The 21,710-nt window shown below is 47.8% G+C and overlaps 1 pseudogene; it reads right to left on the minus strand.

Annotated features, from left to right (window-relative positions):
• Positions 1-10,690: 10,690 nt before the first annotated feature.
• On the minus strand, positions 10,691-13,474 carry LOC123084173 (disease resistance protein RPM1-like; annotated as a pseudogene).
• Between the last annotated feature and the right edge of the window lie 8,236 nt (positions 13,475-21,710).

Below are 21,710 nucleotides of genomic sequence, written 5' to 3' on the forward strand. Positions count from 1 at the left end.
CACTTTCTCCCTTGGCGGCGTTGGCGGTTTCGGTGCAAAATGGGCTTCCACCTCGGACTTCGATATGGCTGCGATTTCCTCCTCGGACCTGTCATAAGCCCTCTGCGGAAGAGGCGTGAGGCTTGGACCATATTTATATCGCTTGCCTCCGCCTGTACTTCCTGTACTACCTCGACTCGTACCGCTACGCACCATAGCTGCGGGGTGTCTCTTCTGCGATTGCTGAGGCGGCGGAGACGGCTGACGGGGCTGAGTTGGACGAGGAGGAGTGGCCGCCTGAAGCTGTGCCGGACTTGGAGGAGGAGTGGCCTGAGGTTGTGCCGGACTTGGAGGAGGAGTGGACGTCTGACGCTGTGGCGGACTTGGAGGAGGAGGAGTGGCCTGACACTTTGCCGGACTTGGAGGAGGAGTGGCCTGACACTTTGCCGGACTTGGTGGACTTGCAGGAGCGGGAGACTGCTGACTCGGTGGCGGACTTCGACGAGGAGTCGGCTGACGCGGTGTCGGTGGCCTTCGAAAGATGATGCAATCCTTTTTCCATAGGATGATACGATGGTTGGCGTCTCCGAGAAAGCGCTCGTCGTCACCTCCAGGAATGTCAAGCTCTAGCTCCGAATATGGGTCCACCACCTCATCAACCAAGACACGAGCATAGCCCGCTGGAATCGGGTTGCAATGGAAGGTTGCCTCGGGGGGATTTGTAAAAGCAACGGCGTCCGCCACCTTCATGGATATGTTCTTCATTTTGACGTGTAGCTCGCAGCTAGTGTTCTCCGTGATGTCATCCACGGGGTATCTACCCAGCATTGCGTCGTCCGGGGCGGAACCCACGCTGCTTCTCGGCATGGATGGGGCGGTGCTATCCAATGCTGGATCATTCGCTAGCTGCTGCAGCTGCTGAGACCCCCTTTGCTGGGTAAGTGAGTCGATCTGCTCCTGCTGCCGCTGGAATTTGACTACCAATTCCGCTTGACTTGCTTCTAGGCCTTGAAGGCGTTCATAGTCCCGCTTCCTCTGCTCCTCCTCCATCTTCCTCTTCTTCTCCTCCGCAATCTTCTTTCTCGCACGGGTTCTGTAGTCGGTGTTCCAGTCTGAAAACCCCTCATACCACGGAATAGCGCCCTTGCCTCGTGTTCTTCCCGGGTGTTCAGGATTTCCCAGGGCACGCGTAAGCTCGTCGTTCTCTCTGTTGGGCTGGAACACCCCCGATCGTGCCTCTTCTATTGCAACAAGTATCGCATCGTCGGCTCCCTTCAGACTTGCCCTCGTCGAAACATTGCCTGTCTTCGGGTCCAACTCCCCCCCATGCGCATAGAACCAAGTCCTGACCCTGGGGGGCCAGCTCTTAGTAACCGGAGTGGCACCTGCATCCTCCATCTCTTTCTCAGACTTATCCCACTTAGGCATTGCCACCGCATAGCCACCTGGCCCCAGCTTATGGAACTTATCCTTTTTTCGGCATTCTTCTTGTTTATTCTCGACCGTTCCTTAGCTAATTCCGAATCCTTGAATTTCACGAAATCGTCCCAATGAGCACGTTGGTTCTCTAGTGTTCCCTCGAATACTGGAGTCTTCCTTCCTCCCTTGACGTACTTGTCCCATTCACGATTCTTGTGGTTCTTGAATGCAACCGCCATCTTCCTAAGAGCAGCGTCCTTGACTTTCTGCACATCTGCTTCTGTGAAATGATCTGGTAGGGTGAAATGTTCCATGAGAGTATCCCAAAGCAGATCTTTTTGATTCTTGTCGACAAAAGTAACATCTGGACGTGGAGCAGCGTCCTCTTTGCCTTTTTGTCTTTTGTCTTTTGCTGGCTCTCTCCATTCTTGAAGGGAGATCGGGAGTTGGTCCTTCACAAGAACTCCGCACTGACGAACGAACTTGTCCGCAATCTTCTTAGGCGCTAATGGTTCGCCATTAGGTCTGACTGCCTCGATATTGTACTTTACGCCCTCCTTCAACTTTTTGTTCGGGCCTCGTTTCGTCCTTTTGCCTGAAGATTTGCTCGATCCGGATGGCTGAAAGAACAAAGATCGATTCGTTAATATATCTTCAAGTCATTTAAAACATGTGATGATCACCAGATACCTGCTTATATAAATATATATACCTCGCCGGTCTTTGTTGTTTCAGGATCAACATGTTCTTCGTCATCGTCATAATCGTAGTTCATGACTTCATCAATTCGGTCGTCGCGATCGAATATCATATCACCCTCTCCGGTGTTGTTTAGAAATTCGGAGCCGTCATAATCTTCTTCATTCTGATCATCATCTGGCCCGCGTATCATATCGAACATGGTCTGTTCTCCCTCTCTGTCGGTATTGTCTGCCATAGCTTTTATTTAACTAATTCAAAAGAAATATAAAACAATTTAGTATTCAAATTACATCGTCTCGAATAATAGATATAATCTCGAATACTTCGTCTAGAATAATAGATATAATCTCGAATACATCGTCTCGAATAATATATAATATTGAATAGTACATCACTGGCTAGCTAATTAAAGATCGAATACTACAGAAGAATCTAGGACACTCGCGGTTCCTGCGGCGCGGGCGGTGGACACCCAAAGAGAAGGAACCCTCACAGGATCATAGCTGAAGTGAGATCCCCGAAGATACTGCCAGGTATTGGAGAACCTGCCGCCCTCTAACGCAACCATGTAGCGATGGACGTGCTCGTCCTCCTCCCTGACACGGCGACGTACCACCTCCGGCGGGGCCGGGTCCCTCCGCACCGAAACTGGCCCACGCGAACGCCACCAAACGAGATCAGGGTCGACGACGGGACCCGGGGCCGGGTTCCTCATCAAGCGGCGCGCCCCTCCAGGCAGCACCTCCCAGTGCCAGCCCGGCGGAGCCCAGTCCCGGACATGGGTCGGCTGGACGTCGTCGCGGACGGGTCGACGGCGAGGATGCGGGCCGGGCATCGTCGAGAACAAATACTAGCTATATGCCCGCAAAAAGTAATATTTTTTTAATGATTGGATTTTGATAACTAAAATTTCTAACATTTCTACTATTTCAAAAATCTATATACTATTTCATACTAATTAAGCATCTAACACTAAAAACAGAAAACACAACTTCTATACATCCATTAAAAAACTGAAAAACAACATTATATAAAAAATTTCCATACTAATTAAACACTAATTATATACTAATAATAATAATCTAAATTATATACTAATTAAACATAAAAAATTTCCATACTAATTAAACACTAATTTCCATATAAAATTTTTGATAACTAAAACAATAATCTAATAATCTAAACTAATTAAACATACAAAATACGTATATACTAATATATACATGCATTAATTCATACATATGTGTGTGTGTGTTCCATATAAAAATTTTGATAACTAAAACAACAATAATCTAAATAATCTAAATTATATACTAATTCATGCTTGTGTGTGTGTGTGTTTTGATAACTAAAACAATAATAATCTAAATAATCTAAATTATATACTAATTCATGGCTTGTGTGTGTGTGTGTGTGCTCGGGGCCGGGAGGGGCGGCGCCCATGGTGGCCGCCGGGGGCGAGGGAGAGAGGTTAGAGGGGAGAGCTCACAGCGGGGCGACGGCGACGGCGAGGCGACGGCGGCGACGGGGACGGGGGCGGCGACGGGACGGGGGCGGCGACGGAGACGAGGGCGGCGACGGGGACGGGGGCGGGCCCGGGGCGGCGACGGAGACGATGGCGGCGACGGGGACGGGGGCGGCGACGGAGACGAGGGCGGCGACGGGGACGGGGGCGGCGACGGCGACGGAGACGACGGAAACAGAGGATGAATGAAAATTTCGTAAGTCGAGTATATATAGAAGGCACCTTTAGTACCGGTTGGAGCCACCAACCGGTACTAAAGGCCTGTTTTGGCCAGGCCAAGCGGCGGGAAGCGACCCCCTTTAGTACCGGGTGGTGGCACAAACCGGTACTAAAGGACCCCCCTTTAGTACCGGTTTGTGCCACGACCCGGTACTAAAGGGGTCGCGCTGCCACCCCAAAGTTTAGTCCCACCTCGCCGGGCGAAGGGCAGCCGCACTGGTTTATAAACCCAGCCACGGCTACCACTTCGAACTCCTCTATATAGCTAGCAGGCTTGTGGGCCTAAACTCTGCGCGCTGCCCTGTGAGTCTGCTGGGCCTTTAAGGCCTGTAATTACACACCTGTGGCCTATCAGGCCCACAGGGCAGCGCCCCAATTTTTTTATAGTTTTTTTCTTTTCTGCTTTATTTTCTTCTATTTATTTTTGCGTAGTTTTTTGTATAGTTTTTTCTTTTCTGTTATATTTATTTTCTTCTATTTATTTGTGAGTAGTTTTTCATCTAGTTTGCCAAAATTCAACATTTTCAGAGTTCATTTTGTAGTGATTTTCAATTTCACGGTCATTTTGTAAACGATTGAAAAATAGCAAATATAATTTTTTTTCTTTTCTGCTTTATTTTTTCTTCTATTTATTTCTGAGTAGTTTTTTCTTTTCTGCTATATTTATTTTCTTCTATTTATTTTTGAGTAGTTTTTTTATATAGTTTTTTCTTTTCAGCTATAGTTTTTCTTTCTTTTCTGCTATTTTTTCTGTTAGTGCCCGTAGTTTTCAAATTTGAATAGTTTAAATTTTGAATTATTTGAAATTAGTGTGAATTTGTTTGCACATAAAATTTCTTCGCGTTTCAAATGCCAAAACACATAACTACCCTAACTATTACAGAGATTCCCCTCTCGGTGCGAAACACAGAAGAAAGTGATGATAGCTAGTGAAGCCGATCACATCCCAGATCTTTGGGTGTGAAACTTTTTCTTCGCGTGTGTCCCTTTGCGCCGTAACCATGGAAAATCTTCATCATTTAACGGGATGCTCGGGTCAATATTCACTGTGAATGGAGCAATTTCATCAAACTTTTCATAATCTTCTGACTTGTCTGTCTTGTCATCCACTCCCACGATGTTTCTCTTCCCAGAAAGAACTATGTGCCGCTTTGGCTCATCGTACGATGCATTCGCTTCCTTATCTTTTCTTTTTCTTGGCTTGGTAGACATGTCCTTCACATAGAAAACCTGTGCCACATCATTGGCTAGGACGAATGGTTCGTCTGCATACGCAAGATTGTTGAGATCCACTGTTGTCATTCCGTACTGCGGGTCTTCCGTTACCCCGCCTCGTGTCATATTGACCCATTTGCACCGAAACAAAGGGACCTTTAAACCACGTCGATAGTCAAGTTCCCATATGTCCTGTATATAACCATAATATGTTTCCTTTCCCGTCTTGGTTTCTGCATCAAAGCGGACACCACTGTTTTGGTTGGTGCTCTTCTTATCTTGGGCGATCGTGTAAAATGTATTACCATTTATCTCGTACCCTTTGAAAGTCATTATATTCGAAGATGGTAACTGGGACAGCAAGTACAGGTCATCTTCAATAGAGGTGTCATGCATGGTACGTGTCTGCAACCAGCTGGCGAAACTCCTGGTTTGTTCACGTGTAATCCAGTCATCAGACCGCTCCGGGTGTTTGGAGCGTAGCAAATTCTTGTGTTCATCCATATACGGAGCCACCAAGGCGGAATTCTGTAGAACTGTGTAGTGTGCTTCAGTGAGAGAATGTCCGTCCATACATATTATTTGTTCCCCTCCTAGCGTGCCTTTTCCATCCAGTCTGCCCTTATGCCGCGATTCAGGAACACCAATCGGCTTAAGGTCAGGAATAAAGTCAATACAAAACTCAATGACCTCCTCATTTTGATGGCCCTTGGAGATGCTTCCTTCTGGCCTAGCACGGTTATGAACATATTTCTTTAAGACTCCCATGAACCTCTCAAAGGGGAACATATTGTGTAGAAATACAGGACCCAAAACGTTAATCTCTTCGCATAGGTGAACTAGGACGTGCGTCATGATGTTGAAGAAGGATGGTGGGAACACCAACTCGAAACTGACAAGACATTGCACCAAATCATTCTGTAACCTTGGTATGATTTCTGGATCGATTACCTTCTGAGAGATTGCATTGAGAAATGCACATAGCTTCACAATGGCTAATCGAACGTTTTCCGGTAGAAGCCCCCTCAATGCAACCGGAAGCAGTTGCGTCATAATCACGTGGCAGTCATGAGACTTTAGGTTCTGGAACTTTTTCTCTGCCATGTTTATTATTCCCTTTATATTCGACGAGAAGCCAGACGGTACCTTAATACTGAGCAGGCATTCAAAGAAGATTTCCTTCTCTTCTTTGGTAAGAGCGTAGCTTGCATGACCCTGATGTATGCCGTCTTCTCCGTGCATACGTTGCTGGTCCTCCCGTGCCTCAGGTGTATCTTTTGTCTTCCCATACACGCCCAAGAAGCCAAGCAGGGTCACGCAAAGATTCTTCGTCACGTGCATCACGTCGATTGCGGAGCGGACCTCTAGGTCTTTCCAATATGGCAGGTCCCAAAATATAGATTTCTTCTTCCACATGGGTGCGCGTCCGTCAGCGTCCTTTGGAACAGGTTGTCCGCCAGGACCCTTTCCAAATATCACCTTCAAATCCTTGACCATATCATGTACATCAGCACCAGTACGGTGGCGAGGCTTCGTCCGGTGATCCGCCTCACCTTTGAAATGCTTGCCTTTCTTTCTTACGGGATGCCTGCTCGGAAGAAATCGACGATGTCCCAGGTACACATTCTTCTTACAACTATTCAAATATATACTGTCGGTATCATCCAAACAGTGCGTGCATCCGCGGTATCCCTTGTTTGTCTGTCCTGAAAGGTTACTGAGAGCAGGCCAATCATTGATGGTCACGAACAGCAACGCCTTTAGGTCAAATTCTTCCCCATGTGCTCATCCCACGCACGTACACCTGTTCCATTCCACAGTTGTAAGAGTTCTTCAACTAATGGCCTTAGGTACACATCAATGTCGTTGCCGGGTTGCTTAGGGCCTTGGATGAGCACTGGCATCATAATGAACTTCCGCTTCATGCACAACCAAGGAGGAAGGTTATACAAACATAGAGTCACAGGCCAGGTGCTATGGTTGCTGCTCTGCTCCCCAAAAGGATTAATGCCATCTGCGCTTAGACCAAACCATACGCTCCTTGCGTCATCTGCAAACTCCTTCCCGTACTTTCTTTCGATTTTTCTCCACTGCGACCCGTCAGCTGGTACTCTCAACTTTCCGTCTTTCTTACGGTCTTCTCTGTGCCATCGCATCGCCTTGGCATGCTCTTTGTTTTGGAACAAACGTTTCAACCGTGGTATTATAGGAGAATACCACATCACCTTGGCAGGAATCTTCTTCCTGGGGCGCTCGCCCTCGACATCACCATGCTCATCGCGGCTGATCTTATAGCGCAATGCACCACATACCGGGCAAGCGTTCAAATCCTCGTACTCACCGCGGTAGAGGATGCAATCATTAGGGCATGCATGTATCTTCTGCACCTCTAACCCTAGAGGGCAGACAGCCTTCTTTGCTTCGTACGTACTCTCGGGCAATTCGTTGTCCTTTGGAAGCATATCCTTTATCATTACCAGCAACTTTCCAAATCCCTTGTCAGATACACCATTCTCTGCCTTCCATTGCAGCAATTCCAGTGTGGTGCCCAGCTTTTTCTTGTCACCTACGCAATTCGGGTACAACAATTTTTTGTGATCCTCTAACATGCGCTGCAACTTCTTCTTCTCCAAATCACTTGCGCAGTTTCTCTTTGCATCGGCAATGGCCCGACCTAGATCATCAACGGGCTCATCTGATGCCTCTTCTTCAGCTTCTTCCCGCATTGCCGGCTCAGCTTCTTCCCGCATTACCGGCTCAGCTTCTTCCCCCATTGTTGTATCATCGTATTCAGGGAACCCATGGCCAGGATAGCTGTCGTCGTCCTCTTCTTCTTCATTGTCTTCCATCATAACCCCTCTTTCTCCGTGCTTGGTCCAAACATTATAGTGGGGCATGAAACCGGACTCAAACAGGTGGACGTGAATGGTTCTTGACGTAGAGTAATTGCGATCATTCTTACAGCCAGCACATGGACAAGGCATAAAACCATCCGCCCGCTTGTTTGCCTCAGCCGCAAGCAGAAAAGTATGCACGCCCTCAACGAACTGGGGAGAGCATCGGTCATCGTACATCCATTGCCGGCTCATCTTCATTACACAACACCGAATAGACCAAATTAATACAAGTTCATACATAAAGTTCATACAACACTTAAATGCAACAAACAAATAACTCTCTAGCTAAAGCATTTAAATGCAACAACAAATGCGATCAAGATCGCAACTAAGGTAACAATTGATCCAACAGCATAATGATACCAAGCCTCACTATCGATGGCATATTTTCTAATCTTTCTAATCTTCAAGCGCATTTTCTCCATCTTGATCTTGTGATCATCGACGACATCGGCAACATGCAACTCCAATTCCATCTTCTCCCCCTCAATTCTTTTCAATTTTTCTTTCAAGTACTCGTTTTCTCTTTCAACTAAATTTAACCTCTCGACAATAGGGTCGGTTGGAATTTCCGGTTCACATACCTCCTAGATAAAAATATCTATGTCAACTTGATGGGCATAATTATTTGTCATAAACACGAAATGCAACAAATAGTTTTAAAAGAGAATATACCACATCCGAATCATAACAAGGACGAGGGCCGACGGGGACGGATATCAAAACCATGGCACTATGTATAACAAACAACGTACGGGTAAGATAATTATTATACGAGTAACTATATATCCAAATCACACAAACATCATTTTTTTATATAAAATTTCATGAACAAGAGGCTCACCACAAGGTGGTGCCGGCGACGGGACGGTGCGGGCGATCGACGGTGGTTACGACGGAGATTTAGAAGGCACTAAGTAAACCACACCTACATATGCAAACTAAGTGTTATTTTGACCTCAAATTGCATATAAATCAAATACTACCACATATAATTCCTCCCAAATTACTAAAACCCACAATTAATCACTATATAAACCAATGCAAGAGCTAATCTAGCAATGAGAGATGAAAGGACAAAGTTGCTAACCTTGGTGATCATTTAAATGGATGAGGGCCTGCAAATCTTGACAAATTTGGGGCAAATTTTGTGATGAACTCGAGAGAAAGAAGGGAAGAACAAAAGAGAGGGAGAGGAGAAAGGGGGAAGAACAGAGTGCGGGTGGACGAAGGATTTATATAGGACAACCTTTAGTACCGGTTCGTGCCATGAACCGGTACTAAAGGTGCTGGAAGGGCCCCACTCTGACAACATCCTGCCACCACTCTCAGTAGTACCGGTTCGTGGCACGAACCGGTGCTAAAGGTTTGCCACGAACCGGTATTAAAGAGCTCCTCCCGGCTAGCCGTTGGAACCGGCACCGGTTCTGTTACAAACCGGGACTAATGTGTCTCACATTTGACCCTTTTTCTACTAGTGCTACCAGATTTCAACTAGTTTGGGAGCTTAAATGTACACATCATCCTCCACTGTTCAAACAAAAGTTTGATCGATCATGATAACTTTTAATACAAACAAGATGGACCCCAAGTGGTATTTGCCGCATATAGAGGTATATAGCACAGGAACCACACACAGAGTGACCTACATGGACTGCGGCGCATTTTTGTGCTGCATGTACCGGGTTTTCGGTTTCTGTTTCTTTTCTGGTTTAATATTTTTCAGTTTCCTTCTGGGTTTTTCATTTCCTTTTCGTTTTTCCTTCTTTTCTTCCATTTCCCATTTTATTTCTCTATATATTTTTGTCTAAAAGAAAAATAAATATTTATTGATAAATGCATGAATACATGCTGAAGCTTGTGTAATAACAATGCCAAAGGGAGTAGCCAGCCAACAGAATCTACCACTAACTGATGAGCAGAATAGCAGTTTCACACAGCTAGCGTAATGTAGAAGCGGATCACATGCATCAGCATTGTTGTAGACCTCTCATGTTCTCAGGATTGTGCGCTGACATTTTTTTCTTCTTTTTTGCGGCTAGGAAGTCAGCAGGTCACAGAAATGTCTCTATATTTGCCTTCAAGAACCCGACCCACAGCTAGTCTGATCTTATCTTCTATAAAAAGCAGGACACAGCTCCACATATAGCAGTAGTAACAAGAAGTAGCCCAGATTTTCATTGAGAAACTGATGTAACAACCACAGCACCTCAACGTCCTTGTCTCCTCCCTAGTGAGCGAAATGTTCCTGATAATAATCGCAAAATAGTCAGCCAGTCAGTCAGGGGAGTGAATGAATCTCTGTATCTTTATCAATGCTAGTAAATAGGGCAGGCTAATTTTAGGATAAGTATGAAAGGCACACATCAGTTTTGTTCGCCAAACGTTAAACAAGAAAGCATGGAGGAACAGTTTAAATAGGAATCTGATTCAAGTCCACGGCAACTGAACCCCAGGTGGTGGAAAGCGCACATATCCTAAATACAGTATAAGTTATATTAATATGGGGAAAATGGAAACTGCATGATCAGTTACTTGTTTTTGTCTATGACTGGTGCAATTACAGGCTATGTACTTGAAGAAGATAGAAATCAACATGGAGAAAGGAATCACGCTGACAAACTCGTAACAAATTCGCGTAGCCACAGCTACCAATTGCTAATTTAATAACACCAACATATGATATATGCAAGAACGAAGAAACATCTAACCCTGACCTTGTGAATAGCGACGATCACCTAACCCTTTCCCAAAGTCCTTTCTATGACAGTGCAACTGTAACATTTCCTTGTGTGGTTAATCTTCATTACATCGCCGCATTCATCTGAATCTCTGTTCTGTCGGAGCTTCTCTATCAACTCTTCTGATGTGTCCAGCAAATGCAATTTCTCAAGGGCTGCAAGGTGTTCGATGCCATCAGGAAGAAACTTTAGCTCAGGACAGTCTTCGAACCATAGCTCGACAAGGTTTTGCATCGCGCCCTCCTCTACTGCAACTTGGTTGAGCTGTGCTGCAACCCATATCCTTAGATAACCAAGTTTCGGAAATGACCCTGCGTAAAAATCCAGCCTCTTCCATTCAAAAGCCTTCAATAGCTCAAGATAGCGTAGACCATGTAGCATTCACAGACAGAAAAGGTTTCCTCATCAATATTGGAGAATGCCAGGTACAACCGAGTGAGGCTATTAATGTGTGACCAAGAAGAGAAAAGCTGAGGCATTGTTGTTTTCTCTAGATGCCCTAGTAAACCAAGCACGGAAAGGGTTGGGGGTAAATATAGCCCTTCAAGCTGCAGCACCTCACTCTCAGCTGTAGCACGTATTCGGAGATGAACAAGATAATTCATTCTGGTGATAGCATTGCTCAAGTCAGCAGAGTGTTCGTTTCTCACGTTGTGGACACCAAATGTCCTTAGCTGTGTCAGAGCTGCAACTTCACGCAGAAACTCTGGAGTTGCTTCGACAGAAAAAAGAGCCTGCAGTCCCCCCAAGCGTTGTATGCCACTAGGAAACTTGACCCCACGTGTGCTTAAATCTTCTGGTGTGCCGGAAGTACACACATACAGGTATCTCAACTTATAAAGTTTTACAACATTGTTTGGCAAATACGTTAGGTTAGACTTCCAAGCATCCAAGACTTCTAGGTTTTGTAACCTCCCCACGGCTTCAGGTAGGCTTTCAATCTCGGTATCTCTAAGACCCAAATAACGCAGATTAAACAAGTTGAATACCTCACTAGGAAGCACTTTGATACCAGTTCCTTGCAGATCCAACGTTGACAACAAACTTGAAGATGCTAGGATAGGCTTCAACAAATCAACATCGATATACCTCCCAAATACATGGAGCGCGTGGAGATGTGTTGCACCAGATTGGCTCAGTTGTTCAAGGTTTCCCCCCTGGACCGATATTCGACGTGCACCCTCTACAGAGAATACCCCCGCAGAAGAGCCATCATAAACTTTACCAAACTATTCCTCCTTGGCTTTGTTGAGGGCAAGAAGGCGTATGACATCATGCATCCGACAGTGTTTCAATCGTCCAGTATGATTCCTCTTCACTACCTGCAATAGGCTTCGGTTTACAAGCTAAACCAAGTATCCCTCTGGCACTTCCTCCAATGTTTTGCTATCATCTTTTTCCCAGATAAACCCCGCCGCGATCCACTGCCTGATCATCTTCATCCTCTTTAATACATAATCATCTGGGAACAATGCACAATGTATGAAACAATTCTTCAGATTGTATGGAAGGGCCTCCAAGCTGACCTTTAGGATCATATGAGCATCAGGGATCACATCTTTCGCCATCTGTAAATCCAAACCCCTGTACACATCCTCCCATTCAGCGGAAATTGGGGGTTTCAGGGAGAGTAGGCGGCCAATGCATCTAATAGAAATAGGCAAGCCTTGACACTTTGCTATGAACTTCCGAGCCAATTCCTGCAGCTCCAACGGGCACTCTTTGTCATCAGCATTCCCAAAGGCTTCATTGGTAAATAACAGCCAGGAGTAATGTTCTTGTAGCAGTTCCAAGTGAATTGCATATGCAGACTCCCTAGTTGCCAACACAACCTGCTTTCTTGATGTGATAACAAATCGGCCGGTACAATTAGATGTTGGGAAGACATCCCTTATCTCCGACCACAAGTGCTCATCCCAAACACCATCCAGTATCAAGATGTACTTTTTACCTTGAAGGTAGTTAAGGATGGATTTTGCTAGGCCTCTCATCTCAACAGTGGTGACATCGACTGTGATGTTGAACTGGGCGGCAATCTTCTTTAGTAGATTCTCAATACGGTAACTCCCCGACACAGTTACGCACGCCGCACCGTCGAAATCCGCTTTCACGGTGTTGTACACATGATCAACGAGAGTGGTTTTACCAACACCAGGCATCCCCCACACCATGGTGACTTTGCTGCTGCTCCGCTCCGGATCATCACCACCTCCATTCAGCCACTGTATCAACCCCTCCTTGTGTTCTTCGATCCTAACAAGGTCCTCATCCCTGGTGAAGTGCAAAGCTTGACCTTCTCTTGTCGATCTAGCAGCAGAAGCAGATCTGCCGGTGACGGCATAATCCTTCTTCCTTCGATTGGCATCCTGCAGCTGGGCTTCGATTTCTTGGAGCTTGGCTGCCAGGCGGCGCCAGGTCTTGATATGCTTGAGCCGCTTCTTCATCTTGCCTGTGAACCTGCCGTGCTTGCAGTCCTCCAGCTTGTAGTTGAACTCGTCGACGACGTCCTCGATCTGGAAGGCGAGGCCCCTGATCTTGCCGATGAAGATCGCGGTGGTCTTGTCAGTGTCCTTGAACTGCTCCGCCTCTTGCAGGTAGGCCTGCATGCTCTCCAGCTCCTCCTTGGACCGACGTATCTTGCCAAAGAGACCCCTCAGGGCTGTGGCTTCCTTTCACAGCAGCGCTCCGCCGTAGGTGGCCGCCTCTTTGGCTAGTGCTGCGCCGAGCGTGACCACCAGCTGCCCGACAACAGCCTCCGCCATGGTCTTGAGGCTTTTGATGAGTAAACTGGTTGTTTGAGCGCACAATTTGGTGGTAGGTCTGAGGAGTAAATTGGTGGTTTGGGCGCTGCTTCTAATGTGGTGGTAGCTAAGGCTTCACAAACTTGAGTCCACAGTCTGGCCTTGGAATAATCAGCGTGCATGCCAGACCACAATTTGGTCTTCCACTATCTGGTGGTTGTTGAGGCTTTGAGCTCCGTCCAACCATTCCCAATCCTCTTCCGGACCACAGGTTTGAACGATGAGTGTTTCTTTTACACTCTTCCATGTTTTTTTTTGTATCCTCTGCCAAGCTTTTTTTTTTTTGCTGGTGTATCCTCTGCCAAGTTGGACAGTAGCACCAACCAACACATCTAGCTAGGTCCAATCCGTTCTTTATCCTCTTCCAGGCTAAAGCTTTGAGCTATTCCAAGTTTTGTTATCCATCTAACAAAAACCCATTTTATCCTCATCCAAGTTGCCACCATGGTGAAGGACCCCTCCAACCAGATGAGCACTACCTGCCCCCTTCATATGTACTGTGGTCCGCGGATGGTTTCAATCTCCGAGGAACAAATTTCAGAGAAATTTGTGTAAAGAGATTTGTATTTCACTCTGCTGGCAGTAGCATACAGTTTTCTCACTAAGAAGATCATCACCGAGCATTTTTATGGATGAAGATTCTCACTGAGAAGCTAGTTTGCAAGCATTTTCTCTTTTTGCATATGTTAGATCCATAAAACTACGTTGAAAAATCGTTGTCCCCAATTTCATCACGAATTTATTGAAATGCAGTTTTAGTTTACAGCAAAATCATTCCGGGTTGAGTTTCCAGCTGCATACTTGCATTGTCAACGTATTCTCCCCTTCAGGATTGCGCACGCCCAGGGATGCGAAGACATGGATAGATAGTTCTTTTTGCTCTTTGCTGCTAAGAAATCGCTGCGGTCATTGAATTACATATTTGCATTTGATAACCAGAGCCACAGGCCACAGCTAATCTTCTGACAACGTCGTCTTCGATCGTATGTAGGAAAAAAAAAACCAACTCTCAGTTAATGGAATCCCCTGCCATGTTGTAGTGGCTGCATAGACTTGGTGTAATCCGGTCCTGTCAAATGCCACTTGTGCCTGCGACGAGGAATGCCTCGTGGAAATTCCAGTAGCACTGACATTGCCATGTCTGAAGAATGAGTGGACACTGTCAGTTGCCGAATAGATGGGTGTCAGCAACCTACACTACTTCCACACTTGGGCCGGACAATGGGCTGCTGCTATTGGACTTGGGCCGCTCAGAAGACTCGGGGAGACATGCACTGGAAATACAAGGGAGATGGCAGGGATCGATTGGGCTTGGACCGGAACTTCTGTTCATCGTCTCCTTCCTCTGATCCCCTTCTTTCTGATAATCCTCTGTAATTTGTGGTTGTAATTGATGAATCAGTAGTGAATCGAGAGAAATAGTAGTTTGAACCTCACAATGGGGCAGAAGATGACTCTGTTCCACGTCCAGCAGTGTTGACATGTTTTGTACTAATCACAAAACTGCCTTTCTGGCCTGCACTTGTCATTAGAGGAACAAATAGAGTAATCTAAGTTTGATATATACTCCCTCCGTCCGAAAATACGTCTAGATACATCCCCTTTTATTCAATTTGATGACAAGTATTTCCGGACGGAGGGAGTACAATTTTTTATTTATTTAATACTCATAGATGCAAATTTGAGTCAAAATAAATGTTTGAACCAGTCCTTGGAAGGATTCTCTTTTTTGTGTGTGTGTGTGTGACAGGAGAGGTGAGAAAGAAAACACAATTATTTCTTTTCGTAGAAGGAAATATGTTTTCTGACAAAAAAGGAACTTTGTATTATCGGATGAACACTCAAGCAACATCACTGAGAAGATAACTTCATACGTTCCAATTCCGACGTGGCTCAGCTCAGCTCAATACCAAACAAACAATAACAGGTGCACGGCTCAACTCCTGAATTTTATTACGAATACGTTGAGCGCAGTCTTTAATTTACAGTGACACAGTTCCAAAATGGGTTTCCAGCAACATAATTTCCATGCTCCCATGAACATAGTTCACCATGCCTGCTGAATAGCGAGGAATAATAGTACTTGCATATTGCCCAGTAATGATCACAGCTTATATAAATTATTACAAGCGCCAGCGCCGGTGCACAAACTGAAAATCTAGGATCAGCGAAACAGCCACATGTAGGTGCTCCTTAAGAATCGGTCGTGTCAGATACGGATGTGCGTGCGTACATGCAGGAATGCTGAAGCTTGTCCAACAATGGCGAACAAAGTAGCTAGACAACAGAAACTGCCACTGACGGATGAACAGAGTACTCATCTTACACAGCATAATGTTGATCGGAAGTGAACGAATCTCTTTCCAGCCATAAATATTGTGAATGAATCTGTATCTTTTCAGAAGTTACTTAGTTGACTCTGCCTCTTAATTTTGGATAACTAGTCAAGTACTCTCTCTGTAAACAAATGTAGGTGTTTTTGCAGTTTAAATTAAACATGTGTGTACAGGGGGTGTATGCAAGATTGAAATTACACATTCTTTCTCTTCAACAAACTTTGAACCAAGGAACATCCACAAATTGGGAAACTGCATGATCAGCTCTGTCCTATGGAGTCAGGTGACGATACACATAAACATGCAGAAAAATCATGCTAGATTTAGTTGACAAGCTCATATAAATTTACACCACTAGGAGCTACTAGTTGCTTTAATTCTGCTTGTTAGACTGTATATGGATATGTAGACTTGTGTATACGTATTGTACTTGTACTTGTACCCTTTGGTACTTATATATAATGAGATAGCCGCACCCCTCAAGGGTGTCGAGCAGTTGCCCCAATATTCTAATCTTACATGGTATCAGACTAGGGTTACCGTCTTCCGCTGCACCCCTTGCTGCCGCCGCCGCCTCCGCCGATCGCTGCCGCCGCCTAGCCCGATGGCCTCCGCGCACTCCGTTGCCGCCTCGGCTTCCTCTCCTGCTGGCGCGCCCGTCGCTCCCTCGTCGCCCTTCCTCGCATCTCCCCCGCTCGCCACAGCTTGGCGGCAGCCGTCGCTGCCCGCCGAAAGCCATCTGCAGGGCGGGCAGGGCGGGCAGGAGCAGGGCGGGCCGAGCCTGCCCCAGCCGCCGATCGCCACTGGTGGCGCCTCGCCCTCGACCTTCGCCTTCGAGCCGCCACCCTCTCGCGGCGCTGCACCGTCCGCCTACGGGGCGGCTCCCCAACCCTACGGAGCCCCTCCGCCCTACTATGGCGCTACCCCGACCTACGCTTCGTGGTACGGCGCCCCTGCACCAACGTACGGCGCCGCGCCACCGATGCCTTCTACCTGGCCGATGCCTCCGCCGTCACAGATAGCGCCGTCACCCTATGGCGCGGCCTACGGCGCCGCGCCCGCCGTGTCTTCGGTGGCCACGCCTGGTCCGGTCGATGCCCCTTCCGGTCCTGGCTACGAGGCGTCCTTGGCCCTCGCTCCCCATGATGGGCAGAACATGGGTCCTCATGCGGGTTATGCTCCGGCGCCATCGCCGTTCTACTTCTCGCATCTTCTTCCGGTGAAGCTTACACCGGACAACTACCTATCCTGGCGGGCGCAGGTGCTACCTCTCCTATGGAGTCGCTACTTGGAGGGCTATGTTGATGGCTCTATCCCGTGTCCGCCGCCGTATCACCCGGCTCATCATGTGTGGGTGGCCCAAGACCAAGCGATACTTTCGGCCATCCAGTCCTCGCTGACTCCGAGCGTGTCGTCGCTTGTCATCTTTGCCGCGACATCCCGGGAGGCTTGGTCTGCACTTCACAACAGTTTTGCCTCTCAGTCTCAGGCGCGTGCTCACTCTATCCGCACTGAGTTGGGGGAGACCAAGCTTGGAGGCCTCACCATCACGTAGTACTTCAACAAGATGTCAGGACTTGCAGACATGCTGGCCTCCATTGGCCAGCCCCTTGGAGATGAGGACTTCACCACTCATGTGCTCAATGGCCTCGATGATGACTATGACAATCTCATTGAGAACGTCCATGGGCGCGAGGCGCCTCTCCCGCCACGGGAACTGTATGCGCGGCTCCTTGGTCGCGAACATCGCATCAAAGCGCGTCGATCTACTCCGAGTTTTGCCTCTGCTAACGCCGCAACCCGTGGCAAATCGCAGAAGCCATCGCTCCCTGCCAAGCCGGCGGGCACATCTCAGCCCTCACGGGGCGCCGCGCCGTCCATCACAGGGGGATCGTGGCCGGTGGCTTGCTGCCCCAGTTGTGGTGCTCAGTAGGCGTGCCAGCTGTGTGGGATTGAGCGCCACGTAGCTTCTCGCTGTCATCGCCGCTACAAGCAAGATTTCCTTGGCCTCGGCAACAATGGCAAGGGGAATGAAAAACAGGCGGCCGCTGCGGTGGTGGGTCATGAGCACGGGCGTACTCCATCCTACTCGATTGATCCCTCGTGGTACATGGACACGGGAGCTACCAACCACCTCACCAACGACATGAGCAAGCTCTCGGTCCAGGAGCCATATCGTGGTCATGATCAGGTGCACACCGCTAACGGAGCAGGTATGCGCATCTCCCATGTTGGTCAGGCATCCCTTCTTGCACACAATTCACGAAAACTGCATTTGTCTAACATCCTTCGTATTCCCACTGCTTCGCGTAGTTTGTTGTCTGTTCCACAACTTACTCGTGACAATAATGTCCTTGCTGAATTTCACCCTTTTCGTTTCTTTATCAAGGATCGGGACACGAGGGCCGTTCTGCTTAGCGGTCGTCTTCGCCGTGGCTTGTATGCACTTGACGCGCCAACCGCACCTCCCATGCAGTTTTCTCTTCAGGCGTTCAGTGGTGTTCGTGTCTCGCCTACACATTGGCACGCGCGACTTGGTCATCCTGCCGCTCCCATAGTCCATCATGTGTTGCAGCGTCATGAGCTACCGGTTGTGTCAAATAAAACTGCTGAAACTATTTGTGATGCCTGTCAGCAGGGCAAGAGTCACCAACTCCCGTTTTCAGAGTCTAGTCGTGTTGTGAAACATCCTCTTGAGCTTATTTTTTCCGATGTATGGGGTCATGCCCAAACGTCTGTTAGTGGCCATAATTATTATGTCAGTTTCATTGATGCTTACAGTCGGTTTACCTGGCTCTATCTTATTAAGAAAAAATCTGATGTGTTTGATGTGTTTATCCAGTTTCAAGCACATGTTGAGCGTCTCCTTCGCTAGAAAATTATTCATGTCCAAAGCGACTGGGGGGGGGTGAATACCACAACCTCAACTCATTCTTTAACAAGCTTGGGATTACACACCGTGTGTCTTGCCCCCATACGCATCAGCAGAATGGGACTGCCGAACGTAAGCATCGTCACCTTGTAGAAACTGGCATCACTTTGTTAGCTCATGCCTCCGTACCATTTAGGTTCTGGAGTGATGCTTTCTCCACTGCCTGTTTTTTGATCAATAGGCTTCCTTCACGACTACTGAATATGAAAACCCCACTTGAACTCTTGCTCAATGAAATCCCAGGCTACACCTTTCTCAAAGTCTTCGGGTGTGCCTATTGGCCTCATTTGCGTCCATATAATAAACATAAGCTAGAGTTTCGGTCGAAAAAGTGTGTTTTTCTTGGGTATAGTTCCCTTCACAAAGGGTACAAATGCCTACATGTTCCCACCAATCGCGTTTACATTTCTCGTGACGTTGTTTTTGATGAGAATGTGTTTCCCCTCCGTGCACTTCCGAATACCTCTATCACTCTTATGCCAGACGCTTCTTCTACCACACCTCTGCCTGATCAATTTGTGGATGTTGCATATGCTCCTGTGTTGCTCCCTAACCATGCTGCAGGTGTTGGCCGTGGCGCTCGTCTCGAGCTCCTTGAAGAACAAGCACCGGCGCGTCCGGAGGACGATCGCGTGCATGGGGCATGCATATCGGGCGGCACACCGCAACCCGCAAGAGCTGCGCCCGCGGCTGCCTCGCGGGCATCGCCCGACCCCGCTCCGCGAGCGGCGTCCTCGCCCGCCTCGTGGGAGTTGCCCGAGCTAGCCTCGCAGGAGGTTGCTCCTGGGCCAGCCACGCCAGGCTCGCCTGGGCCGGCTTCGGCTCCCGATGGGCCGGCCACCCCAGGCTCGCCTGCTTCTTCGGCGCTCAGCGGCTCCGGCGTGGGCCTGGGCGACGTGGCCGTGTCGGGCGCCACACCGCCCGCCTCCCCGACGCCCAGTGGCTCCGGCGCGAGCCCTGGCGACTCGGGGTCGCCTTCTTCGTCGCCTGTATCATGCCCTGCGTCGTCACCACAACCTGTTGCTCCTCGACATCGCACGCGCAGTCAGACCGGTGTCTTTCAGCCTAAGATCCGGACCGATGGGACTGTTGCGTGGCTCGCCGCGTGCATGGCTCATGCTGCTGCGGATCCCACTGCTGAGCCTCGCCACTTTCAGGCTGCACTAGGCATTTCCCACTGGCGTGTCGCAATGGAACAGGAGTTTCAAGCATTGCTGAAGAATGACACCTGGCAACTTGTTCCTCCAGTGTCTGGGGTCAATATCATTGACTCTAAGTGGGTGTTTAAAGTTAAACGGCATGCTGATGGCTCCATTGAGCGTTACAAGGCAAGGTTAGTGGCTAAGGGCTTCAAACAGAGGTATGGTCTTGACTATGAAGACACGTTCAGTCCAGTTATCAAGCCTACTACCATTCGTCTGCTACTATCCCTTGTTGTTACTCGAGGATGGTTTCTCCGTCAGCTTGATGTGCAGAACGCTTTTTTGCATGGAGTTCTGGAGGAGGAGGTTTATATGCGTCAGCCACCAGGGTTTGTGGATCCTGCACGTCCTAATCATCTCTGTCGTCTTTTTAAGGCGCTCTATGGTCTTAAGCAGGCTCCCCGTGCCTGGCATGCACGTCTTGGTTCGGTTTTGCGAGCACTTGGGTTCATTCCTTCTACTGCTGACACATCACTGTTCCTTCTTCAACGCCCTGAGGTTACGATGTATTTACTGGTCTATGTTGATGATATTATTCTCATCAGTTCCTCAGATGATGCGGCAGACCGCCTTGTGGCTGCATTGAGTGGTGATTTTGCTGTTAAGGATCTCGGTGCTCTGCACTTCTTCCTTGGTCTGGAGGTGTCACGGTCTTCTGCTGGAGTCACTCTTACTCAGAAGAAGTACGCTCTGGATTTGTTGCGTCGTCCTGGTATGCTGCAGTGTAAACCTGTCGCTACTCCTATGTCTGCCACTGATCGGTTGTCTGCTTTTGATGGTGACCATCTCTCCTCTGATGATGCCACTAAGTACCGCAGTCTTGTTGGAGGCCTGCAGTATCTTACTATCACCAGACCAGATGTCTCTTATGCAGTCAACCGTATCTGTCAGTTTCTTCATGCGCCCACGACATCCCATTGGTCCGCTGTGAAGCGCATTCTGCGATATATATGCCTCACTGCATCTCATGGTTTGCTTCTCCAGTGTGCGCCGTCTTATGAGATCTCGGCCTTCTCTGATGCTGACTGGGCTGATAGTCCTGATGACCGGCGATCCACAGGGGGGTATGCAGTGTTTCTTGGTCCCAACTTGATTGCCTGGAATGCTCGCAAGCAGACTACGGTGTCTCGCAGCAGCACAGAAGCCGAGTACAAAGCAGTTGATGATGCGACAGCTGAGATCATTTGGGTTCAGTCCTTGCTGAGGGAGTTGCGAGTTCCTTCAGTTCACTCTCCAGTGCTTTGGTGTGATAACATTGGTGCTACATACTTATCATCTAACCCAGTGTTTCATGCTCGAACAAAACATATTGAGGTTGACTATCACTTTGTTCGAGAGCGTGTTGCACAGAAGCTGCTTAGCATCAAGTTCATATCATCAAAGGATCAACTTGCTGACATCTTCACGAAGCCTCTTCCACAACCACAGTTTGTAGGCTGCAGGCGCAATCTTAACTTAGTTTGTACTTCAGGCCACAGTTAAGATTGAGGGAGGGTGTTAGACTGTATATGGATACGTAGACTTGTGCATACGTGTTGTACTTGTACTTGTACCCTTTGGTACTTATATATAATGAGATAGCCGCACCCCCCAAGGGTGTCGAGCAGTTGCCCCAATATTCTAATCTTACACTGCTAACATGACTAGTAGTTTTTCTTCTTTGCGGCTAAGAAATCGTCGCGGTCATGGGAATACAGTCGTTGATTTAATGGAAGCCTGTGCCACGTTTTCATGGTTGCATA

Source organism: Triticum aestivum, chromosome 1B (genome assembly GCF_018294505.1).
Source record: "Triticum aestivum cultivar Chinese Spring chromosome 1B, IWGSC CS RefSeq v2.1, whole genome shotgun sequence".
NCBI classification, from domain to species: Eukaryota; Viridiplantae; Streptophyta; class Magnoliopsida; order Poales; family Poaceae; genus Triticum; species Triticum aestivum.